Source organism: Tenrec ecaudatus, chromosome 2, assembly GCF_050624435.1.
Source record: "Tenrec ecaudatus isolate mTenEca1 chromosome 2, mTenEca1.hap1, whole genome shotgun sequence".
In the NCBI taxonomy this organism is placed as follows: Eukaryota; Metazoa; Chordata; class Mammalia; order Afrosoricida; family Tenrecidae; genus Tenrec; species Tenrec ecaudatus.
The window spans coordinates 3,525,763-3,543,706 of record NC_134531.1 but is presented as its reverse complement, the minus strand read 5'-3'; positions in this window follow the sequence as shown (position 1 = coordinate 3,543,706).

The window sequence follows — 17,944 nt, the reverse complement described above, 5'->3', positions numbered from 1 at the left end:
CCTGGACCCGGAAAGAGCGTACAGGCCACAGAAAGAGAGTAGTGTGCATCTCTGCTCAGTTCGTAAGGAGCCCTGCTAGCATGATAATTTGCCAGCACTATAATTTAAATATGTAGATTCATCTTCGGACCCTGCCTTTGGTTGTCCATTTGGCTTGGCTTTGTTTCCTGGACTCTGAAACTCACTTGCACATCTGAACTTCCTTCCTAAGCTTTTCCCAAGAAGTCTTTCTAATCTAATCTCCCAGGGAGGTTACCAATGTCTTGCTCATTTGAGTTCTGTCTCTAACCAGTGTGATGTGTGCGAGAAGATGAGCAGACTCTTGGCCTCAGAGAGTAGAGCATCCCCAACGGGCTGCAGGTCTGTTTCCTAATAAGACGTTCAGCACAAAAGCACAAGTGACAGAAAGAGGAGAGAGCCAATATGAAGGTGCATTATCAAACTGACCACCATTTTTACCAAATTCAGTCATTTACCCAAAGATGTGACTCCATCTTTCTGGAGGCTCTATCGCTGACTGCTTCTCAGTATGGTCTTTCTGGAGGAGGAAGTAGGAAGGACATCTCCACCAGGTCCATTCTCAGTGGTGAAAGCCTCCCCACAGGGCATCATGGACCCCTGAACTTTGGGTCTGAGCTTGGGTAAGCTGTCAACATAGCCAAGAAAAACCTGAGGCAGCAGGAAAACCCAACAAGAGGGGCTGATGGGTGGAAACTGGTTGGAGACAACACAGAGTGAAGCACCATTGTAGGGATAGCTGGGACTCCAAGAATTGCCCAAAGTCCCACGAACAGATCTCTGGATGCGTCATGAAAGAGAAGCCCGGGTGACATCGTGGCGATGTGTTGAGCGGCTAGCCACAAGGTCAGCAGTTTGAAACCAATAGCCACAAGGAGAGAGAAAGAGACTTTCCACTCCTGTAAAGATGCCCTGCCCCAGGACAACGTGTCCAAAGATTTGAGATGAAGTCTTGCCTTCCTTGCTTCAAAAGAGCATTCTGGCTATTATTTTCCCGCGGCAGATTTGTTTGCTCGCCCGGCAGCCCACAGTGCTTCCATGGGCTGCACTGACACTGTAACCGAAATGCCTGCCTTTGAAGGGTTGCTGTTGGTGCTGCCGAGTTGGTTCCAATTCATAGCAGCGCCCACGAGCATCAGAAAGAAGCACCACCCTCTCCTTGGTCATCCTCCCCGTTGCTGTGCCTGAGCCCATTGGTGCAGCCACTGTATCCATCCATCCTGTTGACGGCCGTCCTCTATTTAGCTGTCCTTCTGCTTCACCAAGCGGGATGTCCTTCTCCAGAGTCTCTCCTGGCGAGATGTCCAAAGCACAGCACGTGAGACCAAACCTTATCGTCCTTGCTTCTAAAGAGCATGTTTGTATTTATTCCAAGGCAGATCTATTTTTTTTTAGGCAGGTGCTTTCAATATTCTTTCCCAGAACTATAATTGTGTAGATTCTCCTTTGGTCTTCCTCCTGTTTGAACAATTAAACGGTCTCTCCAAAGTCACTACCATCAAGTCGATGCTGATTCACAGCGACCCTACAGGACCAGGTAGATCTGTCCCTGTGTGTCTCTGAGACCACACTCCTACAGGGGGTGGAAAACCTTGTCTTTCTCTTTTGATTCCGTTGGTGGTTTTCGAACTTGCTGCTCTTGTGGTTAGCAGCACAGAAATACATACCCACTCTGCCACTAAGGCTCCAGTCTTTTGAATGATCACAGCCTAGAAAATCCTACAGGGCAGCTGTCCTCTATCGCATGGGGTGGCTGTGAGTTGGAATGAAGTCAACATCACTCAACAGCAGTAATATTCATAGCTGTACATGTGACCTCTCCCACCTCCCCTGACACGCCATAAATAGGTGACAAATGCAGTGAGTTTATTGTGCCAACCTGGCCGATAAGCACATGCGGGATTAATTGAAGGATGGATAGATAAGTGGCTCGGCGAGCCTCGCCCTTCTTGTCTCTTGCTCTTTGATCATCGGACCAGTGTGTGGTGCCTTGCTTGTTCTTTGCCTCAATTTGCTAGATACACTTCCTGTGGGACACCTAACCCATGCACTGTGTCACTGCTGCTTTGTTACACCATTAGAATTTACATCTCTTGAGCTGGGGACTGTCTGGCCCTGTCATCTGGCTGACTGTTGGTGACCTGCCTTGCTGTTTGCTACCTGTGCCCGGATAGCCTGAATTGCTCTACAGAGGACTACCCAGCGGCCCTCAAGACTTGAAGGACTGACAGTGTCTCACAACTGTCTCATGGGAGTGAGTTGCACTGAGCCATTTGTACTGATTAATAATTTAATTAACTCTTTATTTCTTATGTTATATATCTATCTGTATAAATATTTATAAAATTATTAGCATTCTGGTTTTGTTTCTCTAGAGAACCCTGTCTAACACATGCAGCAACCAGAATCTTCAGGTTTAAAGGGGACTTACAACCCACTGCACAACCTGACCCAGGAATGCCTCCTGTCATGTGGTCCTACATGGGCACACCTGCGTGCAATTGCCATAATTCAGAATCCACTTGATGGCAACTGGCTTGGCGCTTGGCTCCTGTCTGGGTCGGCATTATTTTCTGAAGTATTCCAGCCTCCGTTCTGATCTTAACAAGGCCTCTGAAAATGGGCAGACCTTGAGGATTTTGGAACAAAGCTCTGCCCATCACTGATAACGACTCTCCTCTGGAGAAGCAGCTTTTGGCTTCTAATGGGGCCTCCATCAAGCATTTTTCACAAAGTCAGCGAGAGCAGGCTTGAAAACCACAGGCTTGTCCTGAGCCAAGCCATCTGCTACCCGGGGCCAAAGTAATTGGAGACCCTTCCCTCACTGTGTCAGTGGCAATCCCACAGCAGGGCTCCCTGGATCTCTACAGCCAGCCACAGGGTGTGAGTTCAGAACAGGAGTGCCGGCCGCCGCCAGCACAGTGCCCAGCTTCCAGGACGAATGATCCTCTGCTGTGCACAGCAGCATAGATGAAGCCAGCAAATGCAATGCTGCGCTAAGGACAGGAGGTCGTGTGCATGCTGCAGTTCCTTTGCTATCTCATACAAACGCAGTTCTCCTCTGTGCTAAGTGCCCCGGGGAGAGAGAAGGACCTAGAGGGGGGCCCCCGGGGTGCTGCCAGAGTCTTAATTCATGACCTGGGCACTGGTTACGTCTCAGAGGGAGGCAGGCTATGGGAGGGAACAGGTTACATGGGGTGACTATGTCAGACACCAAAGTGACCACCTGTTAAATTTTGGTGCCGTGTTTCACCAGCTGAATGGAAAACCGATTTGCTCTGTAAACCTTCACCCAATTCACTTTTAAAAAATTAAAGAAAGAAATATGTGTATATGTATAGCTATATCCCTGCAGTTAGCTAAAATGAACACATTTTTTTATAAGCCCAGCTCCCGCACATAAACAAGGCTACACTTTCATGCTGACTAACCTTTCAACGTTCTTGTGGGCTCAGGCCAGGCTGTCATTGTTCTCCAATGACGGAGAAGCTCTGAGTCACTTGGTTCCGTTAGCCGCATCCCAAGCACAAGCTGCTGTCTTCCTACTTGCCACAAGGATTCTGGCTGGCTGGGTTCTGGGGCTCTGAGAATGGTCTGTGGAGGGAGGTGACACCAGGAGCCACCGTGCAGGGTGAGGTTGACCCTGGTGATGGTGTGACACAGTGACTCTGTGTGTGAAAGCAAATATCTTGCTTCAAATATCTTGCTTCGCCCTCACCCTCTGCCAGGAGCTGTATTAATGTTGCTCGAAGCCCCTCAGACAGCTCCCCCACTGTTGCCTCCCAGAACAAGGAGCAGCTAGATGTGAGGGCACCAGCAGCATGATTGTGTGAGGCCGGCTTGATGAGGGAATCAAATCCAGAGAGACTCAGATGTGTGTAAGAGAGAGCTTTATACCATACTGAGAGTGCATATTGAGCAAACATCCCAGCCCAGATCAAGTCCAAAAGTCCAATATTAGCCCATATGTCCCAGACTAGTCCATAAATTCCTCTTCAGACTCACACAGCACATGCAATGATGCTGAAGGCAGTAAGATCACCGGCTGGTGGGTGGAAAGTCTTGTGGATCCAGTGGCAGTGGAGACATCTCAGCCATGGTGAAGGTCTCCACGTGGCCCCTCAACAGAAAAGTGAAGCAGAGAGAAAGAGTGTGGCCGACCTCCCAGGAGAAGGCCATGCCCACCAGGGGGTACCATCAGGGTATGACCTGATTGACAGGCCAAACTCCCCATCACAAGGTTGGACTTATATTCGACCACCCCCAGGGGGATGAATAACAGAAATGTGGGTGAAGGGAGACAACAGACAGTGTAAGACACTAAATAAAAACAATAATATATAATTGGTCAAGGATCCACGGGGGTGAGAAGGTGGGGGAGGGAGGGGGAAAAGAGTAGTTGATACCAAGGGCTCAAGTAGGAAGAAAATGTTTTGGAAGTGTTGATGGCAACATACGTACAAGTGTGCTTAATTCAATTGTACAATTGAGTGATGGATTGTTATAAGATTGATTCTAAGAGCCCCCCCCCCCATAAAATTATTAATAAAAAAGACAGTTCAGGCTACAGAGTTAGAATCGTGGACAATGACCAGGCCAGAGAAAGAAAGCCTGGTCTGGAGTCTGTTGTATTTAGGCTGAGAGATTGTGCAACACGGACGTGAAGTAGGAGCGCCACAGGCAGAACAGAGGAGCGAGAGGCTGCTGTCTGGGAGGTGGTACCTGCTGGTTCTGACTGTCATTGAGTGTGGGTGGTGAGAGAGAGGGGGTTCCAGAGCCACTCCTAGTTTCTGGCCTTTGCACTGAGCAGATCAGCAGGCTGTGTCAAGACAGAAGCAAACTTCAGCAGCAGCCAGAGGTGTAAGCCGGAATGCCCCAGTCCCAACTGGCCCTCCACTTGCTGGGCATCCTCAAAGCATTCTTAGATTTTAGATCTTGAAAAGGCAGGGCACCTTACACTAACTTGTTGGGCATCCCCACGGCTCGATTGCCCTGTGTTGCATGAGGCCCAAGTACCAGACCTACAGGAAGTTGCCCATGAGCACAGCCCCTCCTGCTGGAGGGGAGAGGGAGCGGCAGTTCTACTTTATTCCTCGGCAACCACTTGGGAAGAAGTGCCTGGGGAGTAGCCTGTTCCCAACACCTTTCTTGCCAGCTTTGCCCCATTGCAGATTTTGTTCCATCTGGCTCAATTCAGGAATGTCTACTTCCCTTTTGTGGTTTTGTGTCAGATCAGGAGACTGGTGTTCTGAGAGGTGAAGTGTTTTCCCCAAAGCCCCCGGTGTCCCCTTCCCAAGGGTGTCAGCATGGTGCTGGGCCCTAGGCATGCTGAGTCAATAGCGAATCCACTGAGCTCCCTGATGGAGCCGTGGGTCGCAGTGTTGAAGGTCTGAGGTTTACCTCCTTGTGAGCCGTGGGACCCAGCCCTAGAAGGTCCCTATGAGGAATGACACAATGACAGTGGGTTTGAGCTGAAAGCACAGCTATCGGAGTGCACTGTTAAAGGATCCTGGGAGCACTGTCCCCACCCCCTGTGTCTCACACAGCCTCCCCTTTCCCTACTCCTCTCCTCGCCCTCCTTCCCTCTGCCCACTGCAGAAGCACCTGGGCAGGCCATTGCCATCCTGGTGTGCTTCATTCGGAGCAGATACCTGGAGAAATGAGCGTGGGTCATGTGGCCCCAGGATGTCCCTGGTGTTTCCTGTGCAGAGAGCCTTACTGCCCCGCGGTGACATACGGTTGAGAAACGGAAGGAAAACGCCGGCTGTGCCGAGCCGCCATCTTCCCCTGGACTCCTCCCTCTGAGGGGCGATGCCTGGGCTCCGGGTGGCACATCCCTTTCATTGTAAGTAGCCAAGGCAAGCAGCAGGCGCCGTCCCCCGTAGCCCATTTAGCTGTGGGGGATTTCTCTTTTATAGAGTTTACTGCCCCGTGGTCCTTTTGCCAGCTGTCTTCTGCCTTTTTTATGTCGATTACACACACTTGCCTAAGCCTTTCTGTGGGGGGGGGAGGGGGGTCCTCACCTGAGGCATCTGAGTCACAGCTAGTTAGTTCCGGAATCACCAGACAGTGTCTCCTGATGCTGAATCCTCTCGTCACCAACCTAGATTGCCTCACCCACTCCATCCCCGTGGAGGTGCAGACTCGGTGGGCCGCCTGCAACTTAAAAATCCCTCACCACCACTTAGCTATCTTCAGCGGGCAGATGGGAATAGCAGGCTGGTCATTTCAAGCGGCAGGAAGATCCTTCGCAATCCATCTGAACTTCAAGAAACCGTAGTCCGTGAAATTGAGACTCAGGATTATGTGTAAGGTAAACCTGCCCTGGGGAAGTCTCCTGCTCGCCTGCAGGTTGAACCGCATTCCAGTGATTTCTTCCTTCTCACAGGAAGGGCTTAGACCCACGGCCCGGAGGTGCGTGTGGAGTCCCTGCGAGGTACCTGCCTCATCACTGTCCTTTTGTCTTTGACTAGGGTTTCACAAGTTGGCATCCCTGAGTTCTATCACTGTCTGTAAGACAAGACTTGGCACATCTCGAGAGACGGAATCTGTCTCTTGAGAGCCAGTCAGGGTGCAGGGTAGCAACGATGAAACATATAACTTTCCTCTAGTTCTTAAATACTTCTCCCCACACACACACACACACACACACACACTATCATGACCCCAATTCTACCTTACAAATTTGGCTAGACCAGAGGCTGTACATTGGTACAGATAGCAATTGGAAACACATGGAATCCAGGGCAGAGGACTCCTCCAGGACCAGTGGTGAGACTGGGGATGCCTGGAGGATGGAGGGAATGTGGGGTAGAAAGGGGGAACTGATTACAGGAATCTACATATAGCCTCCTCCCTGGGGGATGGACAGCAGAGAAGAGGGCAGGGGGAGACGTCAGACAGTGTAATATATGACAAAACAATAACAATTTATGAATGATGAAGGGTTCACGGAGTGGGGGGAGGGGGAGGAGGGGAAAAAAAGCAGCTGATATTAAGGGTTCAAGTGGAAGGCAAATGTTTTGAGAATGTACATATGCGCTTGACACAATGGATGGATGGATGGATGGATGGATAGTGTTAAGAATTGTACGAACCCCCAATAAAATGACTTATTAAAAAAAGAGAAGATTTGCCTCTGTAATGTACCAAAATAATCAAAACTATAAAGCCCTTGTGTCCTATAGCTGGACAATGAAGTGATACATTCTCTGTAGAGCAAGAACGCCGTGCGATTTCAGCATGGCAGTGACCCAGAAACCACAATGCCATTGTGCTAAGCAGGTGGCCCTGACGGAGATGAAGCAGCAGCAGCAGGTAGGCTTTCCAGAGGCCTCCTGCCAGCAGGTTTCGCACTCTGTTAGGTGTGAGCGTGTGCACCCGTGTGTAAGTCAATGGCAGTCGGTGGAATCTAATTAGGGAAATTAATAGAGAGTTTGAATTATTAAATATTTTAAATAAATTCAAATTACATGTGTTACTATTCTAGCAGAGAACTATGATTTATTCTCTTAACAACCATATCTCAATTGTTGACAATCAGTTGGGTAATTTGAATATGCTCAAGGGAACAAAAAAATTGCTATCTTCAGCCTGCAAACACATATGCATCATTATTTTGTTAACAATGTCTCTCTTCACCGGCAGCACGGAGATTAATCCTGTTGAATAAGCAAACTTTACAAATCGCCCGCCTGTATCCAAGACGTGGCTGCATTTGTAAAAAAGGAGATATCGCTGTAGGAATGCAGGTGCCTTTTCTCGCATGAAGTGAAGTGTCCGTGTGTCTGCAGTGCTTGCAGGGGAAATTCCATATAAACACCCACACCCACGTGAAAGGAGCAGGTACCCATGCACAGAGTCTCTGCCAACAGTAAGATTCACAATCTCCACCCCACCCGCATGCATCATTTTCCTACTTTGTAGTTTGTGTCAAACGTTCTGCCTTTAATAAATGTTAATCAGCATCTAAAATTATCCTTATAGGAATGAAAGTGTTTACCAATCTTGGAAAGCTGAGAAAGTCACACCGAATACATTTCATCCAAGCATCGGAGAGTCAGGTTGGGCTGATGTTGTGTTGCTGGAGGTCTTTGGTACACTGGTGAGATCCACTCTCACCAGGACAGAGTGAGTGGGAAGGGGACGGTGTGAGGCACCCAGGAACCAGTGTGAGTCATCAGGAAATAGTGTGCGTCCCAATAACTGGAACCTGTACTGTGGAGGCGAGAACAATTGGATCCAGACGCAAACTTGGAGGATGCAACTGGGCATCGTCTTTGCTTTTCTGGGAGAACTTCCCCAATTCACTGCAGGCCATTCTTCTGGTGCAGGAAACACTGGTTAGAAGGCGAATTGGAGGCTGTGTCTTGTGTCAAACAGACATGTCCCTGAAATGCTGTGCCCGTGGTGTCTGGGTTAATAGACGTGATGCCGTGCATTGGAAACAGCTTCATGTAGAAAGCAAGAGCACAGATAAGGCTTTAAGACCGAGTCATGCAGCCGTATTATGTTCTTGCTAAGCCTAGGATTTCAGGCTACAGTTTTCTTAATAAACCTAGGTTGTGACATTCAAGCTACTTATTGGGGCTTGGGTCCAAGGTCAGTCTGTGAAGAGTCCTTTGTGTTGGCTCAAGATGTATCTTCTTGGCATGTTCGGCTCTCAGTCCCTGATGGGACTGGTGGATCCAATGGAGAAAGCCTTTGTTGGCTTCTGTTTCTCTGGTGGATCAGCCATTTGTGGCTCAGCATCCTTGAGGAACACCTACTTGGTGCTGTGTGTTGGGTTAAAGGATTTCAAAGCCTTGATTTAACCCCTTCAGCTTTGTTTTAGCAGTTATTGTGGCTAGGTGCCTTCAGCTCTGACTCAAAGTGACTTTATTCCCAACAGAACAAAATATAAGTCAGTCCCACATCACTCTCATACTTACTCCTCTGCTTGCACCCATTGTGCCCCCCATTGTGTCAATCTGGCTTATTAAGGATCTTCATTTTTCTTTGCTGCCCCTCCACTTCTCCAAACACGATGTCCTTTCCAAAGACGGGTCTCTCCTGGGAACATGCCCAAACCAACTGAAACAAATGCACACCATCCTCACTTGTAAGGCGCATTAGGACTGCACTTCTTCCCAGAATGATGTTTTTCATCCTTTTGATGGTCAGTAGCATATGCAGAAATCTTCACCAACACCATAACTCAAATGCATCTGCTCTTCATGGGGCCCCCCTTCTCATTGTGCAACTTTCCTACGAGATGATTGAAAATATCATGGCTCAGGTCCACCTGAGTCCTCAAACTGACCTATGGTGCCTTTCAGTGCTTGAGGTGATGCTGTCCAACACATTTGTCCAACACAATATGTTGTTTGATTCCTGGACCGCTGCTTTCCTACGCGCTGACTGTGGATCTAAGTAAAATGAAAGCCTTGACAACCCCAGCGCTTTCGCTGTGTATCTCGCTGTTATTGTCGGTGCAATTTGTGGAGAATTGCTTTCTTTGTGTTGTGGTATAATCTTGGCACTCAAGGCTATAGTCTTTGACCTACGCCAGAAAGTACTTCTAATTCTCTCCACGTGCAACTAACCCGATCGTGCCATCTGCATATCACAGGCGGCTAATGAGTCTCCCTCGGACCTGGTTGCCATGTTTCCCTCAGATGGTCAGCTTCTTGATGCAGTTGCTGCTTTCAGGTTGAGGAGAAGTGAACTCGAGGAAGATAAGTGACATATATAAAGTGTCACAGCTGATTGATGAGCCAGTCAGAACGCACGTGTGCTAGAACAGTGCAAATGAAGAGCATGCGAGTAGGTAGTGCCAGACAGGTAGCCATGGTCTAAACTCTGCCTGGCGTTGTGGGTCCTGCAAAGAACCTGGGTTTTATCCCAAGCCAGATGACTTTCTAACTCAAAGATACTATTAACTTGAATTTCACATGTTCTTTATGCAGCTTATGATTATTAGGATTTATTGTCAACATTAGTTGTGGTCTAGTTGGCTCCAACTCACGGCGACCCCATAGACAACAGAACAGCTGGTCGCCAGCCCTGTGGCATCTTCATCATCACTGGGTGCTCCTACGCTGCGGTGTGTTCTGAGTTCCAGCCAACCGAGGAACCATCTTCCAGCACTCTACCAGACCATGGTCTTTGATGATCCATCTGGTTTTCAGGGTCTAATTTAGGGAAGTAGATCACCAGGCCTTTCTTACTAGTCCATCTGAGTCCAGAAGCTTCACTGAAGCCTTATCCCAGTGGTGATCCTGCCAGCCTTTGAAATACTGATGGCCTCACCTTCAGTATCACAGCCACACATAGTCCAGGGCGGCAGGGCCTGCGGGGAGGTGACAGGTGTTGTATTCCTTATATTTAACGAGATAAATCTGACATCTCAGCCACACACAAGACATCACCTGGTGACACACTGCCAGGTAGGTGGTGGTGCTTAGATTGACCGACACCTTTATCTAGTTCCAATGTTCATCACTGTTGCCGCCACCCAAGCCCTCCGCTCTGAAATTTCCTCCTATTTCTAAATCACTCAGCGAGCGTCCATCAGTGATTGTTCATCTGGGCCTGGACTTTGCTGGTGCCTAAGTCTGAACTACCTTGCTTTCAGCACTTTGAAGAGAACAAATTTTGCTATTGATGAAGATCTTGATGCCAATTAAATTGCCTCTCCCTTTCATGTCCTCTGTCTTTTCTCGCTACGTGTCCCCGAGGCATCTTTCCTCCTTGTATTTGATGTAAATAAGTAACACTGCAGAGCCTATGGAGGTGTGGGATTACTTTATTGACCATGCTCAGAGCAGCATGACCACCGTGTATATGGAACAGCATGTATATGAACGACAAATGGAAGGACACATCTTCCTCTTCATCTTTGGAACAAAATCAGAAGCCACTGTTTTATCATAAAGTGACTCCGACCCAAAACCCAGTTAGAAATATGTTAAACTTTCTCCCATTAAGTTAAATGGAATTAGGTTCATAAATACCTCTCTCTCCAAGTCTAATTCTGGGTGATCACCTCAGATCTAGCTTCCAAAGAGTTCAAAATTTCTCAAATGTGCTATTTCATTTGTTGATTGCATTTTATTTGTTTGTGCCCTTTAATTCCGTGTAAGCCCTGTATTTTCATAGAAGCATGCCTTTACAACATTAAATCTAAACCTTATTTGTAAACTCAATGATTTTAAACATTATTTTGTAACCCTTTTCTGAGTCTGAAATTCTCAGGAAGGGGCGTTCATCCTGCTTTTGATTGTGTGCACTGATGGGTTTTTCCGATGAACTGACTGTACGGCTCATTGTTAGTAACCATGTTCCATCCAATTTCATTTTTATTCTATTTGTTCAGACTTTATAAATGCCATTTACATTACAGGAGCCCTGCGAACATAATGGGCGAGGCATTGAGTTGCTAGCTACCAGATTGGCGGTTCAAGTCCACCAGTCACTTCGAAGGAGAATGATGAAGCTGTCCACTTCCGTTAAGACTCGCAACGTTAGAAGTCGTGATAGGGTCATGCATTAAATGGTACCCGAGGCGCCACCTGTGACCTCCTCCAGCTTCAGCAGGGAGGAGAATCCAACTCCCTACCAGCCCGTAGCACCATGTCAGGGATGCCTCCCGCTCCACCTTTCCCTGGATGATTCTTCCCAAGATGGTCTACGCCTCTGCTGGCTTCAATGTGCATTTCAACAGCCACACAGACCTTGCAGAGCAGGCCCCCAGTGATGGGGATTTCTGAAGGAAGCTTAAGGTCACCACAGCCAGGAGCAGAGAACGTTAAGCACCCCGTCATTGTCCAGGGCAGCACCTCTTCTCCGCCAGCAGTCAAGTCTCTCTCTGGCCCTCAGCCTCTCAGCCTCCATCAACAAGGATGCCTGCCTCACTGCCTCACTGCCCTGTGGCCTCGGCAGCATGGGTCCTCTGTGCCATCTCTGTGGTGACCCCTCTGGCGCATCTGCTGCCACTGTCACTTCAGACGGGGAGCTTGTAGGAAGCATCCAGCTGATCAAGGTGTTTACTGATGGATGACTAATTCCTAGTGCCTCTGTGTCTCTGCAGACAAAAGCGTTGCAAAACGACTGTTTGTGACTTTGCTGCTAAAAGCATTGAGGGATAACTCAGTTATTTACGATCTCTTTGAGACTCTCTTGAATCCTGCATATCCGTGTGATTGTCCTTGAACCTAGTGCTTTTATTATTCTAAGGTTAAGAAAGTGTGACTAGTTAAGTAACATTTGCATAGATAAGAGTTTAGGAATGTTTAAGTTCTTTGATGTTTGTTTTGTAACCAATTCCCTTGTGTAAGAAAAATATAAAAACCAAGCTTCAAATATACTCGAGACTTCAGTCCATCAGATTGGAGTCTGATCCCATGCTTTGTATATATCTCTTTCTTTCCCTTTCATCTGCACACCTCATTTCGGACCCAGCTTGAAGCGGGATAGCTGGTCTGATCCCCGCAGGAGCTCACATAACTCTGCTGGTGGCTGCTTTCTCCCTGAGCCCAGGCTTCTCTCTCCCCTCTCTGAGACGCCTTTCTTACTCATGGAGGGCTGGGGAAACTGTACAGTCCCCTCTGTTAGTGCTTCACATGCCCCATTTGCATGGTCCCGCCCAGTCATTTGGAGGGAGGTACCGAGACATGGACTGAAGAGCCCTCTTGAAGCCATGTCATGTCATCATAGGTTGCTGTGAGTTAGAATCAACTGGGTGACAGTAGGTCTGGGGTTTGGTTTGGTTTTTTAGGTTCACGTTGTATGTTATGTTGTCCTTACAGCTTTAACGAGACACTCTGTTGGTGTCTGGAATTCACCTCTTCCCTCAGGCAAGAACACTGGAATGATGGGTGGTGTTCTACCAGGCGGAGATCAATACTCATCCAGGAGTCCAGGCACATCTCTCAGGGTCAAACACACATGTGATGGGTGGGATTCTTTCCACAAGGAGCTCTGGCGGAGCAGTGGGCTCCACGTTGATTTGTAACCACAGCGGCAGCACCTGGATCGCCAGTCAAGGATGAGGCTGTCTTCTCCCGCAGAGAGCCGCTTCGAGTTAGAGGTGGCGCGCCGACAGCGCGTTTGGTTCCATTCTGTTGCACGCACTGCTTCTTCGAATGCACGTCCGCTCTTACGGTTTTTATGAAACCAACTTTCGAGAACCATCGCTTCTGTGGGCTGTAGTTTCCATGGCTCTGTCTTAACACTCAAAAGTCTGCTGTCACTGTGGACATGTAGCCAGGAGAGACCAGTCCCTGGAGAAGGACATCCTGCTTGGTCAAGTAGAGGGGCAGCGAAAAAGAGGAGGTTCCTTAAGGAGATGGATGGACACAGTGGCTGCTACAATGGGCTCAAGCCTGGGCACAATGGTGAGGTTGACACGGAGCCGGCAGTGTTTCCTTCCTTCTGTGGTGCGCGGGGTCGCTGTGCATCGGAACCGACTCGATGCGCCCAGCAGCGGTGCCTGAATGTAGACTTAGCAGACCATCGTTTCCTGAGTGAAGGAGCATAGTCCAACAGCTTCAAGGGAACTTCTCCTCGGGTGTTCGACCAGAGCATTATGCCTCGCCAGCTTTGTATCACTCTCTCCCACCTGACGGGTCCATCGCATTCATTTGACAACTTTTCATATCTACCTGGATGTGGGTCGCACCTTGGGCTTGCTTACACCTTGATTTCCTTTCCTCTTGACTTTAATGATCTTAAATGTCCTCATTTCCTAGTTTGCCCCAACAGTTCTATCGTCCTGTATTCAATCATCTGAAGTCGCTCTGACTTATGTCTCCTGACTCTCGCCATGCTGGGTTCTCTTCCTTGCTTGCTAGACTTGAATTCTCCTGAGGGCAGTTGTTATACCTGGGCGTCGCAGGAGACGGGGTAGAAGTCGTGTCTTTAAGGAATGTTTCCTTCCTGGCTGATCCGTCTGAGGATAGCTGTACTTGTCTCACTTTAATGCCCATGAGTCAATGCTTGGCTATGAAGACCAAACTGTGGTGGTGGAGGTGGAGGTGGTGCTGGTGCTGGGGCTGGGGCTGGTGCTGGTGGTGGTTGAGTACCATTGAGTTGGTTCCAAACCATAGTGATCCAGTGCACAACAGAACAAAATATTGCCCGGTACTGCGCCATCTTCACAATTGTTCTCATGCTTGATCCCCTTATTGTAGCCACTGTGTCCATCCATCTCACACCTTTCTCTTATTTCCTGCCCTCGACTGTACCAAGCATGATATCTTTCTCCAGGGACTTGTCTCTCCTGGAAATATGTCCAAAATATGTAAGGCAGAGTCTAACCATGCTTGCCTTTAAGGGACATTCCGGCTGTACTTCTTTCAAGACAGACTTGTTTGTCCTTTTGGTAGTTCATGATATTTCAATATCCGTTGCCAGTACCATAATCCAAATGCATCAGTTCTCCATTGGTCTTCCTTACTCAATGCCCAACTTCAGCATGATTATGAGGCAACTGAAAACAATGGCTTGGGTAAGCCTCACCTTAGTTGTCTAAGTAGCATTCTTACTTTTCAACACTCTAAAGAATCACCCAATGCAATGCATTCTTTGATCTCTTGACCACTGCTTCCATAAGCATGGATTGTGGGTCCAAGCAAGATGATATTCTTGACAACTTCAACCCTTTCTCCAGTTATCATGATGTTACCTACTGGTCCAAGTGTGAGGATTTGGGTCTTCCTTACATTGAGTTGCAATCCATACTGAAAGCTACAAATCTTCATTAACAAGTCCTGCTCACTTTCAGTAAACAAGCTTGAGTCATCTGCATATTTCAGGTGATTAATAAGCCTTCCTCCAATTCTTCTTCATCTAATCCAACTTCTCTGATTATTTGCTCAGGGTACTGATTAAACAAGTATGATGAGAGGATACAGCCCAGTCTCACATCTTTCCTGATTATATACCATGCAACAGTCCTTTGTCCTGTTATCACAACTGCCTCGTGATCCATTGAGATAGTTATTGTGCCAACCTGTCTGGTGAACACATGTGGGGTTAATTGAAGGGTAGAGAGATAAATGGCTCGGTGAGCCTCGCCTTTTGAATTCTTGGGTGTCTTGCTTCGTGATGGTGGGACCAGGGTCCAGCTACCTTAGCCAGTTCCCTGATTCAGCTGCCAAGACTCACTTCCTGCAAGACATCCCTGAGTAGAAGCCACATGGACCTAGCCCAATGCAGCCTGGGGTGCCTGAGAAGCCATGTGAAGACCCCTGCCAGTGCTGAAATGCTTACACATTCACTGACTTGGCTTTCCTCCTGCAGTCTGCGTCATGGTGTATGTTTTGTGAGATGCAGGAGGACTCTGTGGATTGGTGCTGGACATATGGGTTAATGTTAGACTTGTGGGCTTGGGCAGCACTGGGTTGGGATGTTTTCTTGATGTGTACTTAACCTTGATATAAAACTCTCTTTTATACATGAGTTTCTGTGGATTTATTTCTCTAAAGTATCCAGACTTACACATCTGTGAACAAGTTGCTTATGGGCACAGGGTAGTGTTCTGGAATTCCCATTCTTCCTAAGTCTTCCCAAATCTATCCATAGTTACTATGATCTACACAGTTGAATACGTCGGCGTGGGCAATGAAACACAAGTAAACACCTTTCCAGTATCCTCTTCCTTGAGTCAAGACTTCGCTGACATCATCAATTATATCCTTGTTCCATTTCCTCTCCTGAATCCGGCCTGAACTTCCAGCCAGTTATCTGTCAATGTGCTGCTGCAACTAGTGTTCAATGATCTTCAGCAACATTTCACTCGCCTGTGAGATCAACGACATTGCTCTATGATTTGAGCACGCTGTTGGGTCACCTTTCTTGGGCAGTAGTTAGTATAGATGTCAGCTAGAAGGCCAGCCCGTGTAACAAGTTTGTGGAAATATTTTTCTTCCTCCTATGACCCAAGTCCAGGCAAAAACCCTGACTCGCTCACTTTCTGAAACAATCAGTAGGTCTTTCATCTCCGTGTTTTCACTAAATGTGTGGCTTTGTTAGGATCATAATTCTGTGCCAGAGATCTTGGTTAGACTCTGATCACTTGGAGGGATTGACAATCCCCTCGTCCTCCTCACTCTGCCTCCTACCTCTGCCAAGAAGCTACCTCGATAACATAGTTCACTCTTCCGTTTCAGCTCCCTGCTGACTCTGGGCATTGCTGGCATTTCGCTTGCTTGCCTGCTAGTTCTCCTATATGTTTCCAAGTTCGTCCACTGCACTCTGTCTTGCACTTCTGCTTGTTTCCTAGTTGATTTCCAAGGCCATATAACATAGAGGAAATCACTAGTGTTGCTAGGTGCCATCTAATTAGTTCTGGCATATAGCAACCCTATGTACAACAGAATGAAGCACCGCCCAGCTCTGCATCATCCTCACAGTTGTCCCCGTGTTGGAGGCCATTGTTGCAGCCACCACATGAATCCATCTTGTCAAGGGTCTTCCTCTTTTCACTGCCTCTCTACTTTATTGTGTTAGGCTGGGTTGACTAGAGAAACAAATCAAGAGCACTCATATGTGTGTTAAGAAAGAGCTTTATATCAATAAGTAAGCATATGTCAAGAAAACACCCCAGCCCAGTCCAGATCAAGTCCATCAGTCCAACACTAGTCCATCAGCCCCTCTTCAGACTCACGCAGCCACAGGCAGTGATGCAGAATGCAGGAAGGTCACAGGCTGGTGGGTGCAGTCTTGTAGATCCAATGGTGGTGGGAGCATCACAGGGCTCTGGCAGGTCGCAGTGTGACTAGTCAGAAGGAAGGTGAAAGCGGGGTGGGAGGGGTTGGATTGTCAGTAGGTCCTAGGGCCCTCCTTATGGGAAGAGCACATCCACAGAGAGGAGGCATCAGGCTGTGTGATTGTTACATAATTTCATGTCAACTTGATAAATAGAATGCAGTGGTGGAGCCTAGGCTGTCAATCAGGTCACAAGGTCACACCCACTAGGAGGATCCTGGGAACTTCCTCTCTCTCTCTGCTGTGTCTTCCTGTGGATAAGTCATGTGGAGCTATGCCTAGACCTGAGCTAACTATGTGGCAGAGACCTGTGGAGACAGCCCTGTGATGCTTACACTGCTGTCAGCCATCCAAACAGATGAATTTGACAAATGTTTCCAAGAATAGAATCACAGATTTGACAGATGTATTAAGTGTAATGAAGAGTACTTTGAAGATGATAAGGTTGTTTTGTAAAAAAAAATTAAATATATAGCTTTGAAAAAAATTCTATTGGCCTGGGAGGGGAGCTTCAGGGGCAGGGAAACCACCTCATATATATGACATGAAAGAGCTCTGGTGATGTTGGGCGTTATGCCACGATCTGCTTACCACAAAGTCAGCAGTTCAAATCCTCCAGCTTCTCTGTGAGAGAAAGGTGAGGTTGTCTGTTTAAAGTCTCAGAAAGCCAAAGAGCAGGTCTACACTATCTTGTAGAATCATTGCAAGTTGGAATCAATGGGATGGCCATGAGCTCGGCTCTTTGGATCTTTTCCATAGATGACATATATGTAATCATGCTACTGTTATTGTCAAGTGTTGTCAAGCTGGCTCTGACCCAGAGTGACCCTGTGTATAGCAGGTAGGATATCCCCAAGGCTATATTCTGGCTCTGTTGAACTTGTTTTGACTTTCTTCAGCATCAACCTGAACTTGCATAAGAGCAATTGATGGTCTGTTCCACAGTTTATCTAGGGCTTTGTTCTAACTGATGATGCTATGCATCTGCCTCATCTCTTTCCACAAGTGCAGTCAGTGTGGTTCCTGGCGTCTGGAAAGCTCCATGTGTACAGTCATTTGTGTTGCTGGAAAAAAAGTATTTCCAGTTATTAAGTCAGTGTAAGACTTGTAACATTTTGAAATGTGATACCTGCATCATTTTATCTCTAAGACCATATTTTCCCGCCACTCATCCTTC